The sequence below is a fragment of the Ischnura elegans genome, chromosome 6 (assembly GCF_921293095.1).
Source record: "Ischnura elegans chromosome 6, ioIscEleg1.1, whole genome shotgun sequence".
Classification (NCBI taxonomy): domain Eukaryota; kingdom Metazoa; phylum Arthropoda; class Insecta; order Odonata; family Coenagrionidae; genus Ischnura; species Ischnura elegans.
Window position 1 is genome coordinate 102143547 of NC_060251.1, and position 14632 is coordinate 102158178.

The 14632-nt window shown below is 39.2% G+C and overlaps 1 protein-coding gene and 2 non-coding genes across 3 annotated transcripts in view; 2 read left to right on the forward strand and 1 right to left on the reverse strand.

The window, feature by feature from the left end:
- The window catches only part of LOC124161274 (E3 ubiquitin-protein ligase MARCHF8-like), a 125682-nt gene that overhangs the window by 52082 nt on the left and 58968 nt on the right, over window positions 1-14632 (reverse strand). The window lies entirely within an intron of this gene.
- Window positions 6386-6457, forward strand: Trnae-cuc. Its single transcript has one exon. It is a non-coding gene; the product is annotated as a tRNA-Glu (tRNA).
- Trnat-agu lies at window positions 14229-14302 on the forward strand. Its single transcript has one exon. It is a non-coding gene; the product is annotated as a tRNA-Thr (tRNA).

Consider the following 14632-nt stretch of genomic DNA (forward strand, 5'->3'; position numbering starts at 1 on the left):
CGAAGGCTGTTAAGTTTGGAGTCCCTGCGGGATAAAAACTGTAGAATAGGGTGAATTTCAAATATTCAGGAAAGGGGAACAAGTTTCTTTCCCTCAGGCCACCTCGCTCGAGGAAAAAGATAAGGGGAAAATTCCCTCGCCACGAAGGCGTACAAATGGAGGCGAAACTCGATGAAAAAAATCTTGAGTAACATTCAAAGAAAAGGCAGACAAGGAAAAGTTCCACGTTCAAAATTGAAGGCCTGAGGAAATAGGATAGGAAAAGGCCGCAGGAGTTTGATAGACAGCCATTGAAGAGAAAAAAGGGTGCCATGGTTGCATATACGAAGGCAAACAAAGAATTGCATAAAATATTATGTTGGCTGGGACACATTACGCTTATGCGAGGGCGATTTTCGGCCACTGCCCCTGGGGATCAAGATTGAAATAAAGTAAAGCGTTAAAAATGTATCGGCACAAAAAGGTTCAAAAAAAGTTAATACGCGGTAAAGAAAAAAAAATTAAAGCGAGTAAATTATAAGTAAAATTATTTTAAACAGAAATTAACCTTGTCAGACGAGATTTAGGTGAACCGCAAACTACATACTAAGCAGAATCTTGCTAATTTTGCATCCGCAGCAATTTTACCTCACGTATGCAAACCATATCTACGTGTTTCAACGCTAACGTATCATTGTCACGTTTGCCATCTTCACTTCACACCAATGCATCAAATCGCGACAATGGTACTCACCTGAGACATCCCCGAAAATTTTGCTCAGGTTTTCGTGTTCGCTACCGCGTAAACAGTTGCCAAATAGAATTGCAGGTCTACGTCACTAATTCTTTATCATACGCGACCCTAAAAATATTAAATGAAATTAAATAAAGGAATTCTACTGGAAAATGTAGGCTTTTGAGAACCTGTAACCCAATCTTAATTTGAACTTCCCTCTCCTAACCCAAGGAATTCCAATCTATTCCCTTTCATTCCATTGTTATACCTTTTCTCTTCCTTCACCTCCATTGGTTTCCTAACATTCTTCCTTATAACCTGGCTTATAATACCTCGCTCCATTGAAACGCATGGTCTCCTCTTTATCCTATTAAAATTAAACTACAAAATAGATGAGCGTGTTATGCAAAATATCATTAACATAATAATAATTAACATTTATTATCATTATTATTATTACTATCTACTATTATTATCATTTTTATTATTAAATTATTCTACCGATTAAGGTAGGTTTCAATGGAGTACTTAATAAGCATATTGACAGGCTCCCTTCCTTTACTTTCCTCTTCAATTCACAATATGTCCTACACCCTTTTATTCTATCAAAAAATCCTATTCTCTTCCTTCCTCTCCCTCTTTCCTTCAAATTCTATGATTTCAAAAAATTAATATGCAGTACCACATAGTTATCATTGAGACAGTGAATTTGGAGCACACGCACCGAAGGTCTACTTTAGAATTCAGCAACGACAACCGCGAGATCTCAAGCATTTATTTCAATTTTCTCCCAGCAGTATGCGCTAATTTTCCCGGACGCACTCACACACCTAAGCCTCAATTTGGCTCAGAGCCTCCGATTGTTGCTGCTCTGGGTCAAGTCCTCCCCCGACACAATGAGTGAGGGATAGCAACTCTAACCAGAAACACGACGTTGAGTGGAACAAAACACGCTTTTGTCAACAGACGAGAATAAGCCTTTTCAGCGGAAGAATCTATTCATACACATAGTTCACGTAGGAGGAAAGACAGGGAGAGAGTTGGTCCATCGGAGTAGCGGACGAAAAATTAGTAGTCGAGGCGGTGTAACAGTCATTCATAGTAGGATCAATTGAAGATATTTAGATAGGCTAATTTCAAATTTATAATGTTAAAATATTACAAATGAATGGCTGAAAATAATTAAACAAGGGCAAACAGAACAGTTTAAATTTCAAAAAACACTCCCATAGTGACGAAAAGTTCAAGCAGAAACGTATCAGTTGGACGAAGTTGGAAAAACTATTAAATTTTGCAGTCGTAACTTATGGAATTTCTTCAAAGTGCAATTGAATCTAAAATTTAAAAATTATACTTTACCCACAAGAAAAGAAGTAAGACAAAGATAAGTATAAGCGAAGAGAATGTCAGACGGAAGAATTGGGAGTAGCAAGGAATAGAATGCAAAAGAAAATATCATGAGCATTACTTCCTATTTAAAATAACCAAAATTTCTCCACCGCTTGACATTGAAACTTCTATAAAATGGAGCTATTACTTCGGAGTAACTGCGGATTTAAAAATTGTTATCGCGCACGATATAATCTGACAGTTTATTGCTTTGTTCCCACTTTCAAGGAAAATGCATTCGGAGAAAAATAACATGCATTACGCGCTGCGATGTATTTTTGCTCTCCGTTCCAAACACTAGGTGTTACAGTCCTAGATCTTCGTCAGCATACAATAATAATACAGTAGTAACGAACAGAGTCGAATTAAGCTCAACATGATAATAATATACACAATACATAAGTAAATTCAGAAGCATATCTTCGCGGGATTAGACGTCTTTTTACGTCTCAAAATTTTTACAGCCAATTCTCACCATCTGACATATTTCATGAAGGTTTCTGCATCACAAAATAGGACACCCCTTCTTTCATTCTAAGGAAATATTTCTTTCTTCACTCTCTTAAGCCAATGTACGCCACTTTCGACAAGAAAATTCCCCAGCTCTTAAAAGCTCGTCACAGTTCAAAAAAACTACCTTAACCACTGAAAAAAGATTAATAAATTGCCCTTATGACGCGAAAATCTGGATTTTGTAAGGGGTACAAGTAGTTTCCAAGGGCCTCTGCGTTTCCTGTGGCATTCAGATATTTTATGGCATCACGTCTTCCTAATTATGCTAGGGAAACGCGTGAACTAGTATCAAAATACCCTTTCTGAGATGAGAAAATTTACGACGCATAAGGCATGAATGGAGAAAATTATTAGCTCCATCAAACGAGCGGAGGTATTTATGATAACTTGGGAAGGGTAAATACTTACTCTTTTGCCATACTCCTGCAACGTCTATAATTGTTATTTATCGCACTATATTCATCGCAATAGGCGAAATATTCTCCTAATGAATACCATTCTAAATATTATTAAAATCAGTTAATAATGAGTTCATGAAATTAGGAAATTCTATCGGTACACTCATAATGATCCTAAGATTTATTAAGAGGCGAAATAATATGACATATAACGATTAGTCAGCAGGAAATGAAAAGAAAAGGCTAGGTAATTATTAAAGCGGTAGCATTGAAATGAAAATTTTGATTTTAGTCTAACATAAGATTTTTGAGGCACTAAGCTGGCATGTCAATTCCCATCGACTTAATTAGTTTTAAAAAGCACCACTCATACCCATTATCACTTAATAACTAGTTACAAATAGAATGAAGTATTGTTATGGTTCCATGGGGCTGGTAACCAAGAAGCCGCAATGCCTGCATTTCCAAGTTGGGAAACATTGCCGCTAGACACTAGCCGCTAACTTGCGATAATTTAAGAAGGGGCTCTAACCGAGTTCCTCGTCACAAGGCTGTGAGGGTTTGTTTGCAGGGAAAAGAGTGACAAAACACAAAATATTTGCTTGGCAATGAGAACAAGTCATCTGTCAAGCCAAACAAGACTAACAGGCTAACAAGAACACCCTTAGTGATTCGTCATTCCATCCGATCTGCCACGCAAACACTTTGAAGTGACGATAATTACAACGAAGTTTTACGAAAATCGATTGATTTTCGATTTTCCATTCTTTCAGACGATTCAATATCCAGCTTAGTAAATTAGGATATGAGATGACTACATGTCATGTTATAAGTTATACCCGTTTCCGTACCCATTAACGCAGCTTTACAGAGAAATATAATTTTCAAGTAATTTTGTGAAGCTGCCGAATAAACAAGGAAAAAGACTTATTCAATAACTTAAAGTAGAGGACGTTTACTATGCAAAGAGAACATAAAAATGCGCGGAGCTAGTTTGATTTGTTTAACAACTCGAAAAACATAAGTGATGCGATAATCCACTCCATCGCCATCCCATTCATTTCTCTTTGCGAAAATAAAAACCTGCAAACGCAAAATTATTAACCAAGCGGACGGTAAGCAACTAATGAGTTATCGATATTTATATTGGTTCTAAACACGCTATAAAACCATTTAAGCTACACGTTAAGGATAATTAAATCAATTTTTTCTCAATTTATATTTTCAATACTGGCAATGACGTGGATGGTGCTTTAATTAATTTTCCAAGTGTATCTGAAACAATTAATTGATGGAACATCAACGGGAGCTCGGCTCTTTCACAATATAGAATCAATTGCGTCTTCCTTATAAGGATAAGTTTTGAAAATACGTAATATACAGGTGGCCGTTAAAGTTTTCAGTTAAAGGCAACGAAGATACAATGAACATAATTATGGATGCGTATATGGAGGGGCAGAATGGAAAATGCCACTGATACACCATTTCTAAAGAGAACAGGATCTCTAGCATGATTTTCTTGTCGAGAATTTCGAAAATAAAGCGGAGGCTAGGACCAATAATTGGATTCTCTTAACCAGGATTTTTTTTTCTTGAAAAAAAAAAGTTGGAAGAACTCTATTACATCTAAGGTTTTCGTGTTAAAAGGCATAACGCTGTTAGTGAATTCCCCCTTAGTAAGAAAATTTCTTTTAACCAAATAAGATAATAAAGACTTCGTTCCGGCTCGTTCCTCTCAGAAAAACCTTGATTACTGGCTGTGAATCATCAACTTTTGCATCAGCAGTAAAAGGAAGCAGTCATAAATAAAATTAAATACGGAATTATCTTATGAAAAAAATTAAATTCGTGCAATTTCAAAGGTTTTTTGCTATAAAGTTTCATTGAATACGGTTTTAATTGGAATGAGATAAAACTGCGAGAAGAGTAACAATAAATATTTGGAAAACGCGGTTCAAATGTGTTCCTCCTTTAATCTTGAATCAAATGATAGATTTTCACGTACACGATAGGAGAAGCGACTATGAAAGCTCAAAGTTCCTGGGCAATGCTTTTTTCAGTATGAGCAACAACACTGGGGACCAAAAGGCTTTTCTCCAAAACTCGTGATCGTCGCCTCTGCCGTCCCTGACCATGCATTTGAATTCCAAATCAAAGCCCGAAGGAAAATATGTATTTTCATGACGCCTGTCAATAAAGTAATTAAAAAATAGAAACACATTTCTGAAAATAATGAAATTAATTAAGAAATTAAATATCGTGGAATTGAGTTATTTTATACTATGTCAGGGAGCATATTGCGGATAACCCTGACCTGCATTCCTCCCCAAATTGAAACCCTGCGACGATGTTCATGATGAATGAACTTTATGCTTTATATCTTCACCTGCAAGTCTCTTGCTGCTGTTATATTTATTCTATTTACAGGAAAATCTGTTATCAGTCGGTCAGCTCTTATAAAGACTCGCTGATTTTCACCGTAGGCCTTTAAATTCATGTCGGGCGGAGCTCTTAGCAGCGTCGCATGCGTACGTAGTGCGTTGATCTGCCGCCTTTGGCGCTCCATCAGAAACGACTTATGTTAATCTGAGGATGTTTGACGGCATTCCTTACCTATTCTTCCCAAAATTCTTACCCTTGCCTTATATAAGCCCCTTAGCTTACGGTAAGCTGCTTATCATGTTTTTCCGTAAGAAAACCATAAGAAACGGGTAACTATCTTACTTTGTGCTATCTGAATAGTTATCCGGGTACTCCTGTTAAGTTTGTTTGTTGCGTGTGACGACATTTTCGAAAGTCATCCTCCTTTTGTCTTCAGGTCGAAGATGCATTATTTCGCCTCCTTATATAGCGCATTACGTCGTTCCGCAGAACGCTGATTGGCTTGCATTCTCTTCCGCGCGTTACTGATGGGATAGCCTTAGTCTCTGTTAAAGTTTTCTTTTTCATATTTTTTTTAACACGCATGTAGTGAGGTAGGTTGCAGCATTGATTTTGAAAGGGCAAAAATATTGGTAAAGGAAAGCTAGCCGCTTCTATCCAAGGCAGATTCGAGAAGCCTAGTAAATCCACAAGATAGATCCACTGTCGTCACTCGCAACAGACAAATGCGGCTGAAGAACCCACATAAATGCACTCATCATCCCCAAATTGAACTTCCGTCTTCAAATCTCAGAGACGACACTTCAACTCAAGGTTATGATCCAAAATTGGTTGATTCCGGTCGAACCACACGAAAAGCCCATACAGTGTATTCCTTAAATATTATCGACATACGGCTCCGATGCCTTTATCTTTGTTTAAACTGCATGACCGTCCACATCGTCCTATATCTGTAACTTTTAATAGACGTTGCTATCACGCCTACAACTCCGGTATTGTCTAGTGGTTAGGATACCCGGCTCTCACCCGGGAGGCCCGGGTTCAATTCCCGGTGCCGGTATATATTTTTCCTGGCGGAATTACCTTGAGAACCTGCAAGACAAGCAAACTAAATAACACAAAGAAAGAATTTTTTGAATTTACTGATGACGAATGAAAAGTGAAAACGGATGAATAAAATAATGAAAAAATCACTTTTTAATTCATTGTTAGTCAAGACAACTTCAGGTATTGGATATTCCTTTGATCGCTCGCGAACAAAAAAATCTCTTTAATGAGTACGTGATTAATTCGATCTTTTTAGAGACGGTTCACTAATATCGAGACGTCAGGAGGATATGCGATATGTGATATTTCAAGCACCAGTAAAGTTTATAGATACCAAACGTATATAATATCTGATGAAACAAATAATTTCCTCGGAGTTCCATTTTTCTATTACTATTTCTCCGTCTTTCCTAAAATTTCGGCGGGGTCCGTCCTCCAGCCACCCCTTATTTAATCCCTCTCCGAGCCTAAAAGGCACCCACCAAAACCTTTACCCGTCTTCAACTTCATCTCTACAATTTTTTTATCCTATTTTTTTGCAAACCAAAAAAATTATTATTGAGATCAAATAATTTGGATACTCCAAATATATCACCTGTTTATACAATTTAACCTAGCTTTATAATCACACACACAGGCAGTTTTGAGCAATACAGTACAACAGGTCAAAACACTACGTTGGAAGGTTTTTTAATTGAAATATTTATTTAGGATGCTAGGGAATAGTGCTGGGGTACATCGATTTCTTCCCACCCCACTTAATTCCCTGTCATTCCACTATTTATGAATACTTTCCCCCTCTTTCCCTTTCGCTTACCGAACATCCTTTCCTCTGGTACGGATTTTACATCCCCTTGTAACTCAGAACTAGTCGCTCCATCTAAATCCTCGTTCTCCTCCACTTTTCATGAGGATGTCCTATCCTCCCCCACCATGCCTAGCACTTCCTGGTTCCTCTCCCTCGCCGACCACTTCACCTTCTCCATTCTCCTCTACACCCACACCTCGAACGCCTCCAGTCTTCTCTCGCCCACTTTCCTCAGCATCCAAGTTCTTATACCATTAAAGGGCGGAAATCCGGATCAGATTCAAAACCGCATTATTTTGATCTTCTCGTGACCACATGAATGCCATATTCTTCTCTTCAATCATTACTCCCATTCGAGATCAGACTCTTCACATAGTTATTATTAACACTTTAACATAACCTCTTATTAACCTTCCCCTTTCCATAAACGCTTTAGGAACGCAATTATCTTCCTGATATCCTGACTACTGCTTCCATTTATCCGTTTGATGCGAAGGCAAAAAACTCTTATTCGTTTAGTATGTTAAATAGTTGTTCAAATGATTCCTGAACTTGCGGAGGGCTCCCCACTGGGAGGAAAAGTGGTGGAAGTTATCCCATTTCCAAAATTTTTGAGTGAAAATTTTGGGAGGATTTGAAAATAAAATTAAACAATGCGTACAAACTTATAGTTTTTGAAAGGGATAGCACATCATAAAAATGGATGGGTACTCCTACACTTGTGAAAGAGAAAACGATAATATCATTCATTTATTAAAGGAAACAGCCGCAGAACTGCCAGCGGATTTAAAAGTATCAATAAATGAAATTATTAAAATCATTGTTTTCGGGGTGGTGCATAATAGCCTCTGAAGGGGATTGCAAGTTCTGGACTCGTGAGTTGGAGAATAAACGTTTCATTGACATTAAAATCAATGGCGTAACCGCGGCCTAATCAGTGCTGTGCCTTTACGTTCGCCCGTCACCCGCAACTGCATGTTGAAGTGCGAAAATTCACAGAAGAAAAAAAATCATTTACCTTGTTGGAATTTGAAATGGGATCTTCCAAGTCAGGATTTGTACCCCGGTCTCCTGAGACGGGGTTCAAACCGGGGGTCTTCCGAATCGGAAGATTCCGGTTTGAATACCTCACAGGGTAAGTAATTTTTCAACATCAGTGCCACTCGAATTCGTGCCACGTATTTTACCACTTAAACTACTTAAGTCATCTTCATCGGAATTGGTAGCGAAGTCGGAAGACCCCGGTTCGAATCTCTTTCAAGGCATTCTTCCCCCTCAGTGGGATTCTCACAATTTTTCATGCCATTCAGGTTTCAGATCAGGATCGTGCTTGCTCACTCCTAAACACAACCAACCTCAATAACAGGATGGAAGAATGGTTCCTTTGCACAACTCTTTTACCAACTCCAATTCCACCAGGATAATAAGTGATGGGAAAACTGTCGCATGATGGATCTTCGGATTTTATTCTCATTAACTCTTTCCCTTTTCATAAACGCTTCCTTAGGCAACATAATTATCTTCCTGATATTCTTACAGTTGCTTTATACTTGCTGTTTCAGCTTGGCAGTTCAATACGATAACCAGAAACTATTAAGCCTTTAGTACATTAAATAGTAGTGAATGCCGGTAATCCTGCGACTGTTTCTTCGAATAAATGAATGACATGATCGTTTTCTCTTGCACAAGTCCAGGAGTTCCCCATTCTTTACAATGTTGCGCATTCCTTTCCAAAAATTTCAATTTTGTATGCATGAAGTGATGGGAGAACTGTCCATGTCAACATGGAAGGACTTGTCTTTGACCAACTCCATTTCGAGCAGCATAATACGTGGTTGGAGAGACGTCGCACTTGAAATGGATAGAGCAATATGTGTTTGCGCTTGTGAACACCTCGTGGGGGTGCGTATTATTAAAGGAGCAATTCCGCCGATGGATAGGTGTGTGTACCCGGGCATAGCGCGGCAGCATCGACCGGCGCGGAATCCGGGTCAAGGAGTGAAACAGGTCAATGGCCTGAGGGGAAATAATTTAGGGGAGCGAGTCGCTGAGTAGCAGATCACCGCCAGCGACAAAGGAGTGAACACCTCTGCCATTTAGCCATCGCCCAACGCCTCGTCATTTTCCTTCGGTGAGAAAACACATACTTTCAATTACTTATTCCCGGTCCGGGGGAATTTTTTCTCGTGGCCAAGGGTACTGCATAGTGGATGCCCGATTCCACCCCATTGAAGGCTGATTTCTGTTGCCACTTCGATCGCACTTTAATCTGCTTTCAAAAATGTCTGCGACGCGGTGATTAGCGTAATGTGATCACTTTTTTCCAATTTTTGGCAGCAGGTCTTTACAAATGAGAAGAATAGCATTGAAGAGCTATGAATTCGATAAATCACATCATCATGAATGTAAATTTCTGTTGGTACCCCTAATTGGGTGGTTTCCTATTATTTTTTTATTGCCTAAATCGAAATATTATTACTCCTGGAGTACGCATTTCACGCTTTTAGATTTTTAAATGACGACATCTATTTTTCGCGATTAAATGAAAAGTGAAAATTTTCAAGCGCGCGAAAACGTGACGGAAGGTATGAATGCCGGGAAAAACTCCGTGTGACGTCGTTCTGGTTCCCGCTGCCGCAAGTGAGGTGACCTTGGGGCGAGACTCTGAGGGCTGATACGACGCAGGATGCTAGCAAGTAGCAGAGTACCATGCTAGCTGATAGCGCTTCACTTAAATAAGGATTATTAATACCTTATCAAGCGAAGAAAACTTTCCGACCTTAGCCAGTTTTAATAAGTGATTATTAAGACATGTTTACCTGAGCTCTGTGCCTCATGCATGCATTGGTAATCTCAGACGATGTAAAACTCCTACCTACTCGTATAGAAACTAGGTCCCTGTGACGTCACGTGGAGTGGCATCGCATGGGCGCCAATCTGGCCTTTTTCAAATGAGAATAAAATTGACCATTGCCATTCGTCTAAACCGGTATTTCTAAGACCAAATAATTTGTATATCATGAATACACTAATGGTGGGTAAAGAATCGCAATCAATGCCTTTCGTTTTCTTTGATGAAGGAAACTACCCTATTATACCGAGCACCTCGCCGGCCTCGGTGGCGGCGGGGTGCAGTCCTCGCCTGCCAAACTAAAGGTCGCGGGTTCGAGTAAGTTCGGTAAGTTACCCTTATCCAGGGCATGGGTGTTTAATGTCATAATAATAAATGTTAGTAAAAACCGATGCAATGGCCGAAAAGTGCTGTTTTCGGAGGTGAGGAAATAAATAAATAAATTTCCCCGTGAAACTCGGATCAATTTGTCCGTCAGCGACGCGAGTGACGACTTCTGTAAACCCCTTTTAATGCGCGGTGGGCGACAACACATTATGAGGCCAACTTGAGGATCCTCTTCTGTAATATCCGTGCCCTTGGCTATTTATGTATATCACGCGGCAGGTTCGATATAGTACAGGTATCGCCATTCGCGGCTTTAGCGCAGGTTTGAGGCTCTCAACCTTTTTTGTCTTCATTGAAGTCCTTTCTCCTTCACGCTGCCATCCTTGATGGACCGCGACGGCGTAACATCTAGTAGTACCACGACCCTCTATACAATTTCCATGGGAATCCAGGAACCTGGACACCGAAGTGGTCTACGCAGTGGACTGGAAAGCCAAAGGTCCGTGGTTCGATTCCCGGTCCATGGGAATTTTTTCTCGCGGCAGTTCAACGTTGCTTCGCACATAGAGCAGTATGGTATGGCATTTGAAGAAGGTGACCAACAGATGAGGTCATTTGAGATATGAGGGAAGGGTGGTTAGAAACCCGAAGTCGAAATTAGCCTGCTCTTAATGAAAGGCGGAAAGAGAACCGAAGCTTAACCGACGGACCGAGTGCTATTCTCTCAAGCGAGGATTGAGGATTCAGTGAAAATATATCCGCCACCGGCGGTACTTGAACCTGGACCTGCAAGGTGGAAAGGCGACATAATAGCCACCGCACTATTCTGATCGCCTAATAACAGGGGTGGCAGTGTATTCAGGACAGAATAGTTGAAGTGAAATAATTACTAAAGGATGGGTGTTAGAGTTTTCATTCATTCAGCTTACTGTCTCCTGTGGATAAGTCTGGGTTGAACCTTACACTCAAAACAATCAACCTCATCCTTGAATCACTGAATATCTCGCTGGGAGCACGGCGGCCAAGAGGGGAGAGCGTTGGACTACAGATCGGAGGTTCTAGGTTCTAGGTCAAAGCCTGAGTGAAGCCTTCGGAAACAGAAAATTATATCCTTACACCGCGAATTGACCCGGGGAGAAGCCCAGTCTATTAAAATGGATTTTCATCGCTTATTCTGACTATTTGAGTATTATTTGTATGCCATAAGAGAACTTTGATTCCTGTACTGAATTGAACAATGCACGTCTGGAACTAAAAGGCGATATGAAATTATGGATACGCACGTTTGAGCAGAATTTTTTCTTATCGATCTTTTCAAGGACTCACCAATGTGATTACTAAACTACGACTTTACGACTATGGGTAAAATATTGAAATCTAAGAAATCTTTACACAACCTATTTCGTCTCGAGAAGAAGAGTATTTAGTTAGAGATGTAACCGATTTTCATTTAGTTACCTACTTCATAAAGTGAGGGAATAAAGTAAATAAAATTTTTGGGACCAACAAGGAGTAAAGCCTGAATCTTCAATATTTGAAAGGAAAAAGGGATTGAAAATACTCCTTCGATTGATCTGCATCAGAATAAATTTCACCTCGAAAAAATGAGGTAAGTTATATTTTTTTAAATTTGCGGTATCGATTTTCACCGACAAAACCTTTATTGAATAAATTACATGATGGTCTCACATTGGTTTTCGATTATTATATGGCTATTGGGCTTGCATGTCTACACCATCAAAAGAGTTTGATTATCTTTTCTTGCACACTGCTGCGGGAAAGTGAAATTCTTGGGCTCGATTACAAGCCCATGAAATCTTATTTCTTCTATTAATACAAGACTTATTTTATGCCGTTCCCGGGGGTAAAGAAGAAATATTTGTACATTTTTCTAGAGACTTCTATCACTATATTGCAAACGCCAACGCTTATCAGCCATGTTTTCGTATTTACCAGATTCTCGTTAACCATATCGTCATTCACCGGTTCAAATAATGTGTTACTTAGTCCATAATTCTTCTTCGTTACCAGCCACGCCATTACGGTCTCTAAACTTACTTAGCGATTTGACTCCAGGGTTATTTGAGATAGGCGAGGGTAGAGCAAAACCCAGTCTAAGCCACTGACGTGTGGCATTTCACACATTCAGGGTAGGGGGGCCGCGCCGATCTCTTCTCTCAGTCCTCATCCTTAATACGAAAAACTTCCTCACGAGGATAACACCGCTTGAATGGACGACCGCAACTAACCACTTAAAATTTCTAAGTTCCAAACACTGACCTAATGTAATTTCCAGGAATTTTTATTGAATAGTAACGCCAATTACTATCTCAGTATTGGGCGAAGAAGCTAAAAAATATTCTAAAGGCCTGTTTACACGGTTTATTAACCCTTACCAGTTAATGACTAAATATATGAACGCGAGAATGAACACGAAAACGCACTGCATAACCACTCAATTTGTGCGAACGCATGAACGGAAAATAGAACCTGTTCTAATTTGGTTCATGCATTCGTACATGTTCGTCACGGTCCACAAAAATCATTCACGTAAACAGACATTAACTTTTGCGTGTTAATGTATCGTGTAAAAAGGCCTTAAGAAGCTGAAACAGCCCTAACTACCCTGTATGTCTAATAAAAATGTCTCCGTGGTAAATCCACGACGAGATCGGTAGTTTCGAATTTGTAAGCCACGAGAGCTTATGAAAAATGTAAAATTTGGTGTATTTTTTGTGTGGACAGAAATACGCTATTCAAGAAATTTCCCCAGGGATTAGCAGCTTAACTCTCAATGTGGCATGCACGCGATGTGAACGCAAACTTGGAAAACTCTCGGTAGCGCATATACGGTGATTCTCGAAAAATCACCATTTCAGTAGTGTATTTCCATGCATTCAGACTTATCTGACATTTTTTATAAATTCACATTTGGACTACAAAAGCATTAATTACGTTATTAAAATGTAAAATCAAATTACCTTCAATTCATTTTCAAATGACAGCCGGAAGCAAGTTATACGTTCAGAACACTTGAAAGAAAGACACTTCTATTTGAATGTTAGCACGCATACAAGTTTCCAAAGTTATAAAAAGTTTTTTTTCTAAAATATTTTGCATATAACAAGGCTATTTGTGACCTAGTTTCAATAATTGTGAGACAAAATATAACAATATTCTTTCACAAAGAAGGCATTCTTCATTAGATTCAACATAACGATATTAAACTCGATTGTATCTGGCTTTACTTTGTGAAAATCCATTCTGAACAATAAAAAGTTATGGTACTTTTTCACACGACCGGCTCCAACCCCAACGTGCCCTGCCGCAACCCTCCCCTACCAACGCGTAATAGCAACCAGATAAACAACAACAAAATAGCTGTTAATATAACGGTATCTGTACCTGATGATGTCGCCTCTGCGACGAAACCGGTCGTCTTGAATAAATCGTGTGAAAAAGTACCATAACTTTTTATTGTTCATGACGATATTAAAGAAATAATCCATTCTGCTCAAATTTATACCAAGCGGTATCTTACCTTTGCGCATGTCTTTTACCAACTCCAACTCCACCACATAGTATGTGATATAAGCCGTTTATAAGGGTCATAACATGCGTAGGCTTTGGAATTTAAGCGGCTATTCTCTCGGCAGAGTTTCATAAAGGTGAATGCCTACTTCAAACTCTTATTGCTAGCCAAAGCTCTTAGCACTTCTCTCTTTCGAAGAAGAGAAATTTCTTCTCCTTGATCATCTTATTGGATTCTCCCTGTTACAAAAACTCTACACCCCATGTGGCGCCGTGGCTTAGTTGGTTAAAGCGCCTGTCTAGTAAACAGGAGATCGTGAGTTCGAATCTCGCCGGTGCCTAACATTTTTACTGGCCATTTATAATGGAGGGCATTATCCTTACTTGTGTGTGTGTGTGCATGTCATAGGCTTGTATGTGGATGTAATGTGCAGGTCATAGGTTCATCCATCGCTATAATTTTTAACCCAATCCGGGAGATTGGATTTTAGCGCAGCAATAAAATGATACGACTAAAGCGGCAATTTTGTGTAACTAGCCTAGGAATAGAATGAATATTGGATCTGTAGTCTCACCCGAGTACACTTTTTCTGACACGGCCAGTTCATTTTTGTTGATTTTTCTTTTATTTCATATATTAGGTACATGGAATTTTTTATCGCTGTAAGAAG